We start from the raw sequence: 11,982 nt of genomic DNA on the forward strand, positions 1-11,982 counted from the left end.
TGACAACTAAGGAGCACATTTAATGCGCCTTTGTCCCGTAATGACAGGCGATAAACTTGTACACTGTATACCTTTCCACCTCCTATGTGCCACTTTGGAGACCCCTTTTGACTATAAAAGGAGGCCCGAGGCGTACTGGAGAAGGATTCGGATATTTTGGACTAGGCACGCACCGCAGCTAGTTCGAAAGCCCAACACTCAAATATACAACAAAGCAGGCCTAGGGTATTACGCATCATTGCGGCCCGAACCTGGGTAAACGATCTTTGTGCTGGCTACTAGACCCGCTCTTTGCACAACCCCGTGCCCGCCAACCGTAGAAGGAATCCCAGTGATTCCATAGGTGTCGTTTCCGCCGACACCTAATGTTCCTATATTCATTTCGAAAAGCATGTGCACCACCCACTGGTCCAGCTAGTTCCACTTTCCTGATTTTACTCTTGATGCTTAGTGAGGGAGTCCTGGATTATGGGGTCTCCGGACAGCCGGACTATCTCCATTGGCCGGACTGTTAGACTATGAAGATATAAGATTGAAGACTTCGACTCGTCTCCGGATGGGACTCTACTTGGCGTGGAAGGCAAGGTAGGCAATACGTATATGGATATCTCCTCCTTTTTAACCGACCTTGTGTAACCCTATATAAACCGAAGGGTTTTAGTCCGTAGGACAACAACCATAACATACAATCATACCATAGGTTATCTTGTAGGGTTTAGCCTCTCTGATCTCGTGGTAGATCTACTCTTGTACTACCCATATCATCAATATTAATCAAGCAGGACGTAGGGTTTTACCTCCATCAAGAGGGCCCGAACCTGGGTGAAACATCGTGTCCCCTGCCTCCTGTTACCATCCGGCCTAGACGCACAGTTCGGGACCCCCTACCCGAGATCCGCCGGTTTTGACACAGACATTGGTGCTTTAATTGAGAGTTCCTCTGTGTCGTCGTCGTTCGGCTTGATGGCTCCTACTATCATCGATGGCGATGCATTCTAGGGTGAGACTTTTCTCCCCGGACAGATCTTCGTATTCGGCAGCTTTGCACTGCGGGCTAATTCGCTTGGCCTTCTGGATCAGATTGAAAGTTACGCCCCTGGTCGTCAGGTCAGATTTGGAAGTTTGAACTACACGGCCGACATCCACAGAGACTTGATCTTCGACGGATTCGAGCCACAGCCGGGCGCGCTGCACTGTCGCGATGGGTACGACCTAGCTCTGCCGCTGAACAGTACCCCGGAGGCTGCGCCCGCATCAGCTCCGACCCTTAGCTCGGAGCCAACTACGCCAGTCGAGGACGGGTGGTTAGACACCGCCTCAGGGGCTGCAGTCTCAATGGCGATCGAGTCGAACACCAGCATAATCCTCTGCGCAGCCCGTGACTCCAAGGTGCCGGACTCTTTTTCTGACTCCGAACCATCCATGCCCCTGCCAATCAAATCTGATTGGGCGACGATCATGGAATTCACCGCCGCGGATATCTTTCAGCACTCGCCCTTCGGCGACATTCTGAATTCACTAAGGTCTCTCTCTTTGTTAGTAGAGCCCTGGCCGGAATATGGCCAACAGGATTGGGATGCGGACGACGAAGAAATTCGACGCCCACCCACCACCCACTTCGTAGCCACTGTCGATGATTTAACCGACATGCTCGACTTTGACTCCGAAGACATCGACGGTATGGACGACGATGTAGGAGACGAACCTGTACCAGCACCTATAGGGCACTGGAAAGCCACCTCGTCATATGACATATACATGGTGGATACACCCAAAGAAAGCGATGGCGACGGGATAGCGGAGGATGACCCCTCCAAGAAGCAACCCAAACGCTGACGTAAGCGGCGCCACTCTAAGTCCCGCCAAAGCAAAAGTGGCGATACCGGCACAGGAGATAATAACACTCCGAATAGTACCGAAGACAACAACAATCCCCTCCAGCAAGATTTAGAGCAGGAGAATGAAGGAGCCAGCTCTCCTGAGAGAGCGGCGGACGGAGAGGAGGAGGATGACAATTACATCCCCCCCTCCGAAGACGAGGCAAGCCTCGGCGAAGATGAATTCGCCGTCCCAGAGGATCCCGTCGAACAAGAGCGCTTCAAGCGCCGGCTTATGGCCACGACAAATAGCCTGAAGAAAAAGCAGCAGCAGCTTCAAGCCGATCAAGATCTGCTAGCTGACAAATGGACTGAAGTCCTCGCGGCTGAGGAATATAAACTCGAGCGCCCCTCAAGAGTTACCCAAGGCGCAGGTTACTACCCCGACTGGAAGCAGAAGCGTATGATACGGCTGATCGGCCACCTCGCAGACGCGATAGAGAGGCATTCCAGCCAAAAGCTCAGCCTCCACCCCAACGCCATTCAAATAAAAAGGCATGGGGAGATACGCCATACCTACGAGACATATTGGAGGACAAGGCAAAGAATTCAAGATCGATCTATGGATCACGAGGGCGCACCACTCTGCGAGACGACAAACGTCATGCCGGATACAGTAAAAGAAAATCTGGCCGGGCCGAACACAGCGGGCAAGACCCATTCGGGCTGCGTCGAGATATAGCCCAATACAGAGGCGCCGCACACCCCTTATGCTTCACAGACGAAGTAATGGAACATCAATTCCCAGAAGGTTTCGAACCTGTAAATATTGAATCATGTGACGGCGCAATAGATCCCGCAATATGGATTGAGGACTTCCTCCTCCACATCCACATGGCCCGCGGCGATGACTTACACGCCATCAAATACCTCCCACTAAAGCTCAAAGGACCAGCGCGGCATTGGCTTAACAGCTTGCCAGCGGACTCCATTAGCTGTTGGGAAGATCTGGAAGCCACATTCCTCGACAACTTTCAGGGCACTTATGTGCAACCACCAGACGCCGATGATTTGAGCCACATAATTCAGCAGCCAGAAGAGTCGGCCAGGCAATTCTGGACTCGGTTCCTTACAAAGAAAAATCAAATCGTCGACTGTTCGGATGCGGAGGCCTTAGCGGCTTTCAAGCACAACATCCGAGATGAGTGGCTAGCCTGGCACCTTGGTCAGGAAAAGCCGAAATCTATGGCAGCTCTGACGACGCTCATGACCCGCTTTTGTGCGGGAGAAGACAGATGGCTGGCTCGCAGTAATAACATATCAAAGAACCATGGTACCTCAGATACCAAGGACGGCAATAGCAGGTCACGTCGCAACAAGCATAAGCGCCGCATTAACAGCGAAAATACTGAGGATACGGTAGTCAACGCTGGATTCAAAGGCTCTAAACCCGGTCAGCGGAAAAAGCCATTCAAACAAAGTACGTCGGGTCCGTCCAGCTTGGACCATATACTCGATCGCTTGTGTGAAATGCACGGCACCCTAGAGAAGCCAGCCAATCACACCAACAGGGATTGTTGGGTGTTCAAGTAGGTCGGCAAGTTAATTGTCGAAAACAAGGACAAGGGGCCGCATAGCGATGACGAGGAGGAGCCCCGGCAGCCGCACACTGGAGGATAGAAGAGGTTTCCCCCGCAAGTGCGGACTGTGAACATGATATACGCGACCCACATCCCCAAGGGGGAGCGGAAGCATGCGCTCAGGGAGGTACATGCGTTGGAGCCAGTCGCCCCAAAGTTCAACCCTTGGTCCTCCTGCTCGATCACCTTCGATCGCAGGGACCATCCCACTAGTATCCGTCATGGCGAATTCACTGCACTGGTCCTAGACCCAATCATTGACGGATTTCACCTCACTCGAGTCCTTATGGATGGCGGCAGCAGCCTGAACCTGCTTTATCAGGACACAGTGCGCAAAATGGGTATAGACCCCTCAAGGATCAAACCCACAAAACGGCCTTTAAGGGCGTCATTCCAGGTGTAGAGGCCCATTGCACAGGCTCAATTACACTGGAAGTGGTCTTCGGATCCCCGGATAACTTCCGAAGCAAAGAGTTAATCTTCGATATAGTCCCGTTCCGCAGTGGTTATCACGCGCTACTCGGGCGAACCGCATTTGCTAGATTCAATGCGGTACCGCATTATGCATACCTCAAGCTCAAGATGCCAAGACCTCGCGGAGTTATCACAGTCAATGGAAACACAGAGCGCTCTCTCCGAACAGAGGAGCACACCGCGGCCCTCGCAGCAGAAGCACAAAGCAGCCTCTCAAGGCAATCAACCAGTTCGGCGCTTCACAGCCCGGACACCTTCAAGCGCGCTCAGGGCAATCGGCAAATAGACCGCCTGGCGCGATCTGAGCTCGTGTAGCAATACGGCGGCCACCCCAATCCCAGCCCAGCGGCAAAACTCGTGCCACGCGTACATAATTACGCATTAAAAATACCATGGGCACAGGTGGGGAGGGGGGCACAACTACGGCACACCCCAAGACGTGGCCTAAACTGCACTAGGGGCTTCCCGTTCAGTTATTTTTCTTTTTCTTTCAGGACCTTAATCTCTGGAAACACTGTCCGGCAGCACTATTGCCGAACACATGATGCAGCAACCAAGGAGGCAGATAGCTATGTTATATCACGGAATTCCCAGGTTGATTACAGTAACGAGTGACATATTCAATTTAATATCATTCCTCAGCTTGCCCTTGGAAGGGACTTAGTCCTACTCTTTGCTTATCGCACTATCTGTATCACTCTGCTTTAACGCAATTTTTTAATAAACAATGCATGACATTAAGACTATTATTGCATTTTTGTTATATATATATATGTGTGTGTTCATTAATGATGCCTTGCAACCGTACACTCTGGTACGGCCAGTACACCAGGGGCTTACGTACCCCACAATGCGGTGTGAAAAGTCCGAACACTTTCACAAGTGCGGCACCCCGAACTTATAGCATTATATGCATCAGCTCCGAATCATGTCTTTGGTGAAATGTTGGGTTTGCCCGGCTCCTATGTTTTGGTACCTTACGTTCCGCTCTATCGGCTAAGGTAGTGCTAGGAGAACTACTGCGATTGTGCCCCGGTTCTGCCGGGCTTAGCACCTCAGTAGAGAAAGCTAAAACTGACTATCATGATAAGGCGAGAGACTGGTCGCTATTCGGCAAGGTTTTTCGAGTCCCTAAAGACTTATGCCGCTTAGGGCGAGGGGCCGGCCCTGTCCGGCTTACAGGCGTGTATCACGCCCCGAATTCGGCCTTCCAAATACTAGGGGCTTCGCCGAAATTTAAAATTATAGAATTCTATGGCTAAGTGAGAGTGATAAAGCATTATTAGTCCGGTTGCCTTGTTTGTTGTGCTGAGCACCTCCCTCGAAGGACCCAAATATGGGAAAAAGTGTGCTCAGGTTTATCCTGAACACCCCAGCACTCATGGCATGGGGGCAGAAGCCGAGGACTAGCCATCTCTCAGATTAGATAAACAGCCAAACAGAAGGTAATATTTTAAATTCAAACAAGCGTTGCATGGCGCATATGAAACAAGTTTTCATAAATACAGGATAAAACAAGCAAGTCTCATTCAAATATTACCTCTTTTGAACACTCGTCCGCGATGAGACGGGCACCCGGCAGAACACCCTCGTAGTACATCTCGGGGTGGCGGTGCTCCTTGCCCTCCGGTGGCCCCTCCTTGATCAGCTTCACGGCGTCTAGCTTGACCCACTGCAATTTCACATGGGTGAAAGCCCGATGTGCACCTTCAATGCAGACAGATCGCTTGACGACCTCCACCCACGGGCAGGCATCCACAAGCTGCCTCACCAGGCCAAAGAAGCTGTTCGGAAGAGAGTCACCAGGCCACAGCCGGACTATAAAGCTCTTCATGGCCTGATTGGCCGCCTTATGTAGCTCGACCATCTGCTTCATCTGGTCGCTCATTGGCACCGGATGTTTGGCCTCAGCATACTGAGACCAAAACAGCTTCCGTCGTCGGCTTGGTAAAATTGTGCGGCATCGGACACACTGCGGGGCAGTTCTGCGAATGCTCCTGGAGAGCTCCGGATTTGGGTAAGTAATCGGTAATTAACTTTTACATGCTTGCTTTGCATATAGAAAGCCTTACCCGCCGCTATCTTCTTCATCGTGTTGATCTCTTGGAGGGCCTTTTGGGCTTCGGCCTTGGCACTCTTTGCGCTCTCAAGGGCCGCGGCAAGCTCAGACTCTCGTGTCTTCGAGTCAAGCTCCAACGCCTCGTGCTTTGTCACGAGAGCCTGGAGCTCTTGCTGCACCTCGCCCACCTGAGCCTCGTGCTTCTCTCGCTCGGTGCGCTCCTTGGCCGCTGTATCTTCGGCCTAGGTTAGCGCCTGCTTCAGGGCCGCCACCTCGGTCATGGCCCCTGGCAAACATATAATGATCCTGTCATTTTGCAATCGCGTCCTTTTTTATATATATACATTTCTATAGACAGGGTATTACTTACCCATGTTCTCCTCGAGTTGCCTCTTGGCAAGGCCGAGCTCTTTCCTGGACCCCTTGAGGTCCTCTTTCAGTACGGCGACCTCCGCAGTCAGTGCGGCGGACGCCAGCAGTGAAGCCTGCATACGCATATTGACATACTTATATTAGACTCTTGCGATATTATTTGATCCTATGTTCGACTTTTCTTTGTGAACACCGAACAGAGCATCAGGGGCTACTGTCTATGCGATAATATTTCTACTACATTTTAAAACACTTACCTCAAAGCCTGTTAGAAGGTTGGCACAGGCTTCAGTCAATCCGCTCTTGGCGGACTGAACCTTAAGGATCACCGCACTCATGATAGTGCGGTGCTCCTCGTCGATGGAAGCGCTGCGAAGCGCTTCCAGCAGATTGTCCGGCGCCTCTGGATGGACAGAGGTCACCGGCATAGGCGTCTGGCCCCTCTTAGAAGGAGGCCGCCTGCTCGAGCCCGGAACCGCTGGAGGGTCAGTCGCGGTGTTCGGCTGAGGGCCGAACTCGGAGCTCTCAGGGGCCCCGTCCCCTCGGCTCCCGGAGTCCGGAAGGTCGCCTTGAGGCGCCTCCGGGACTGTCTCACCTCGATCCGGTGCCTCTTGAGAAAACACCTCGGTGTCATCGGCAGGATGATGGGAGGTGGCGGTCGGGACTGGATCGCTATCCATGTCCGACAAGCCCAAGGAGCCATCCGATGATACATCGATATTGGCTCGTGGCGGCCTGCATAATTGCGTTCGGCGTCAGGGAAAGCAGTGCGACAAAGGAATCCTATGAGTTACTCTGGTATCCGAATACTTACGATCTCCCCGGGGGCTTGACCCTGGGCAACCACTCGTCTTCACCTTCGTCGGCGGCGGTGGAACTGTCCGGAAGGAGAGTCCTTCCCTTCTTGGACCCTTCGGCCTCCCCAGTTGGGGCGGCCTTCCTTTTCTTGTCTCCCCCAGTCGGTGGGGGAGCATCTTCTTCTTCCTCTTCCTCGTCTTGAGAGGGAGAGTGCACCGCAGAGTCATCGGACGGTGAGTCCGATGACGCCTGGCATCGGGAACTCTTTCGGGTTCCCTTGGCCTTCTTGGTCTTCTCCGGCACCTTATAAGGGGCCGGAGTCAGCATCTTAGCCAGAAGAGCGTCTACGGGGCCTTCGGGCAAAGGAGCCGGACAGTCGATCTGTCCGGCCATCTTCTGCCAGTCCTGTCAAAGGTACGGGAGTTTAGATTCCGCATAGAGTCAATCTATATAAAAAGTAAGTATCATGTGAAAGGTAAAGCAGCTTACCGCACTGGCTTGGCTCTTCGCGCTGAATCCGCGATCCTTAGTAATAGGGGGGGGGACCTCGGCCCTTTTGAACAGCACCCTCCAGGCGACTTCATGAGTCATGTCGAAGAGCCTATTCAGAGTTCGGTGCTGCGCTGGATTGAACTCCCACAAGTTGAAATCCCGTTGTTGGCACGGGAGTATCCAGCGGATGAGCATAACTTGGGCTATGTTGACAAGCTTGAGCTTCTTGTCCACCATGTTTTGAATACAGGTTTGGAGTCCAGTCAGCTCTTTCGAATTACCCCAGGATAGGCCCTTCTCTTTCCAGGAGGTGAGCCGTGTGGGGATGCCAGATCGGAACTCGGGGGCCGCTGCCCATGTAGGGTCGCGCGGCTCGGTGATATAGAACCACCCCGATTTCCACCCCTTTAGGGTTTCCACAAAGGAGCCCTCGAGCCATGTTATGTTGGGCATCTTGCCCACCATGGCGCCTCCGCACTCCGCCTGGCGGCCGCCCACCACCTTCGGCTTGACATTGAAGGTCTTCAGCCATAAGCCGAAGTGGGGCTTGATGCGGAGGAAGGCCTCGCACATGACGATAAACGCCGAGATGTTGAGGACGAAGTTCGGGGCTGGATCGTGGAAATCCAGGCCGTAATAGAACATGAGCCCCCGGACGAAGGGATGGAGAGGGAATCCCAGTCCATGGAGGAAATGGGTGAGGAATACTACCCTCTCATGGGGCCTGGGGGTGGGCATGAGCTGCCCCTCATCTGGGAGCTGGTGCGCGATGTCGTCGGGCAGGTATCCGGCTCTCCTTAGTTTCTTGATGTCTCCCTCCGTGACGGAGGGGACCATCCACTTGCCTCCCACTCCGGACATGATTGGAGAAGGTCGAGGTGGGAAGTGCGGACTTGGGCGCTAGAGCTCGAGTGTGCGAAAATGGATGAGCAAAGGAGGAAGAAGGCGTGGACAGAAAGGTGAATCCTTATCCCTTTATATGGGCGGACGAAACTAAGCGTCCCCACTTGCCTGGTAAAACTCGCTTATCCCCCAAGCACCGCAATTGATGGCGCGGTTGGGTTACCCATGCCCGTATTGATGAGAATCCCATAATAAGGGGACACGATCTCTGCTTTTACAAGACGTGTCGAAAAACTGCCTCGCGTTATGTGCGGGGCTGGTTAGAAGAAACGGTTCGAATAATCACTGGGCCATGACATAACGTCATGCTGCCAAAACAAGCCAGCAAATTAGATCTGCGAAATTTTATCCTCTCTACGGTGGAATGTGGAACTTATTTTGCAGGGTCGGACACTATCCTCGTATTCAAATTCTTCTGTGATGTATTAGGAGAAGGAACCCGCCTTGCAATGCCGAAGATAATACAGAGCGCCGGACTCATGGTCATTGAAGCCTGGTTCAGGGGCTACTGAGGGAGTCCTGGATTAGGGGGTCTCCGGACAGCCGTACTATCTCCATTGGCCGGACTGTTAGACTATGAAGATACAAGATTGAAGACTTCGTCTCGTGTCCGGATGGGACTCTACTTGGCGTGGAAAGCAAGCTAGGAAATACGTATATGGATATCTCCTCCTTTGTAACCGACCTTGTGTAACCCTAACCCTCTCCGGTGTCTATATAAACCGAAGGGTTTTAGTCCGTAGGACAACAACCATAACATACAATCATACCATAGGTTAGCTTCTAGGGTTTAGCCTCTGTGATCTCGTGGTAGATCTACTCTTGCACTACCCATATCATCAATATTAATCAAGCAGGACGTAGGGTTTTACCTCCATCAAGAGGGCCCGAACCTGGGTAAAACATCGTGTCCCCTGCCTCCTGTTACCATCCGGCCTAGACGCACAGTTCGGGACCCCCTACCCGAGATCCGCCGATTTTGACACCGACACTTAGGGTTTTCTCCTTTTATCTACTCTACTATGATTTGCATAGGTGCTTTCTGTCATACTAGCATTATTCCACCCTTCGAGATAAACAACATAGCACTCAAAATTGCAATGCTTAGTTGTTCAAATATGATTGTGATATGATACTGATATTAGTTAACAGACACATTTAATTGGTTAGCTAAACGTGCCACTTGAGTTTCCAAATGCATGTCGCGACATATAGAGAGACAGCAGAATTGCATTTCTTTGTCACTTGTTGACTGTACTTTCTTGTCCATACCAAATCTTAGTTGTTATTTCAAAGCAAACATCGGTTGCTAACTACCCTTTGCACGGTTTGCATCTTCAGATCTGCCATCCCACTTCCACGGTCAACACTATACTCATCATGCTTACGGTTTACCCATTTTATGATGACCACGATCAACCTACGTGGTTCGTATCGTAATAGCACTTCTTCCATCGAGCTAAACAAGCTTAGTTGTACAAATTCAAATATGATATTATGATGATATTAGTAAAACTGAGAGATGTTTATTTCTCTGTGCGCTCTGGTTCATCAAGGGTGGGCAACCAACATTATATAGAAAGACTTGTAATATCTTCAATCTGCTTGCTCTTCTGCTCTTTGTTAAGATGATCCTCTTCTCTTCTTTAATAAGTATGGTCCACGTTGGGAAGAGTAGCAGAGACATTTGCGGCCGACTGGTCAGTCGAGTTGTTCTCCCTTAGTATTTTTGAATCTGTCAGGTCAAGTCGACTTGTTCTTCTTTACTATACGTTGAAGCTGTCATCTGCGAAGTATCATCACTTTTGGAGCTCTCATATTTTTAGTAGGCCACATTATATTAATGCAGACACCAAGTTACAGCATGCATAGCATCTCTCAGAAGAATTGCAGAGATAGCACAAAGGGGTTTATAGGGAGGCAGTATTGGATTAGAATCACTTCTGCATTACAAAGATAATCTCACTTGTTTTTATGTTTCCATGCATGTCAGGTATTGAACATTATCAAAATGAATATGAAATGGTCGCACGAGAGAAATATTGTGGAACAATCCACTGGCTAACAAACATGGCATGGTGGAGGATGGCCTATCTTATTCACCCATGAAGGTGCTTGCTCTAACCTGTAACGCCCTCGATGCGGCTATAGCTCCCAGGTGTCGAGGCACGACTTAGAGACATAACCGCATTGAAAGCAATGTCGCAAGTTAGGCAATCTTCACAACATCCCATGTAATATAAATAATAAAAGGGAGATACATAGTTGGCTTACACTCGCCACATCAATCAAGTACATAAATAGCATTAGAACATTCAAACACTCATGGCCCAACTACGACGCCAAAATAAAAGAACAACCCAACATGCGACACGGTCCCGATCACCCCAACTGGGCACCACTACTGATCATCAGGGAAAGACACATAGTATCGTTGAGAGTCCTCGTTGAACTCCCACTTGAGCTCAAGCGCGTCATCTGGAACGGAGTCATCAGGCCCTGCATCTGGTTTGGAAGTAATCTGTGAGTCACAGGGACTCAGCAATCGCGCACCCTCGCGATCAAGACTATTTAAGCTTAAAAGGTAAGGCAAGGGTAAATATGTGGAGCTGCAGCAAGCGACTAGCATATATGGTGGCTATCCTATTCGCAAAAGAGAGCGAGAAGAGGAAGCAAAGCGTGAGCGAGAAACTAGAGGTCATCCTGCGGCAAGCATTACTGCAACACCGTGTTCACTTCTCGGACTCCGCCGAGAAGAGACCATCACGTTAACTCACACTGTTGATTCATTTTAATTAAGATAAGGTTCAAGTTATCTACAACCGGACATTAACAAATTCCCATCTGCCCATAACCGCGGGCACGGCTTTTGAAAGTTCAAATCCCTGCAAGGGAGTCCCAACTTAGCCCATGACAAGCTCTCATGGTCAACGAAGGAATAGACCTCCTCCCGAGACGTTCCGATCAGACTCGGTATCTCGGTTCTTCAAGACACTTCGACAGGTTAAAACAAATCCAGCAACACCGCCCGAATGTGCCGACAAATCCCGATAGGAGCTGCACATATCTCGTTCTCAGGGCACACTCAGATGAGCGCTCCATACAACTTAAACCAAACCTCGAGTTTCCCCGAGGGGGCGCTGCACAGGACTCTAGTTTGGACCAACACTCAGAGGAGCACTGGCCCAGGGGGGGCTTAAAATAAGATGACCCTCGAGCTCCGGAAACCCAAGGGAAAAAGAGGCTAGGTGGAAAATGGTAAAATCAAGGCTGGGCATTGCTGGAAAAGCTTAACTCAAGGCGAACTATCAAGGGGTTCCCATTATAACCCAACCGCGTAAGGAACGCAAAAATCCGGGAACATAACACCGATATGATGGAAACTAGGGCGGCAAGAGTGGAAGAAAACACTAGGCGAGAGGCCGAG

Source organism: Triticum urartu, chromosome 7A, assembly GCF_056163025.1.
Source record: "Triticum urartu cultivar PI428250 chromosome 7A, HENAU_Tu73, whole genome shotgun sequence".
NCBI lineage: Eukaryota > Viridiplantae > Streptophyta > Magnoliopsida > Poales > Poaceae > Triticum > Triticum urartu.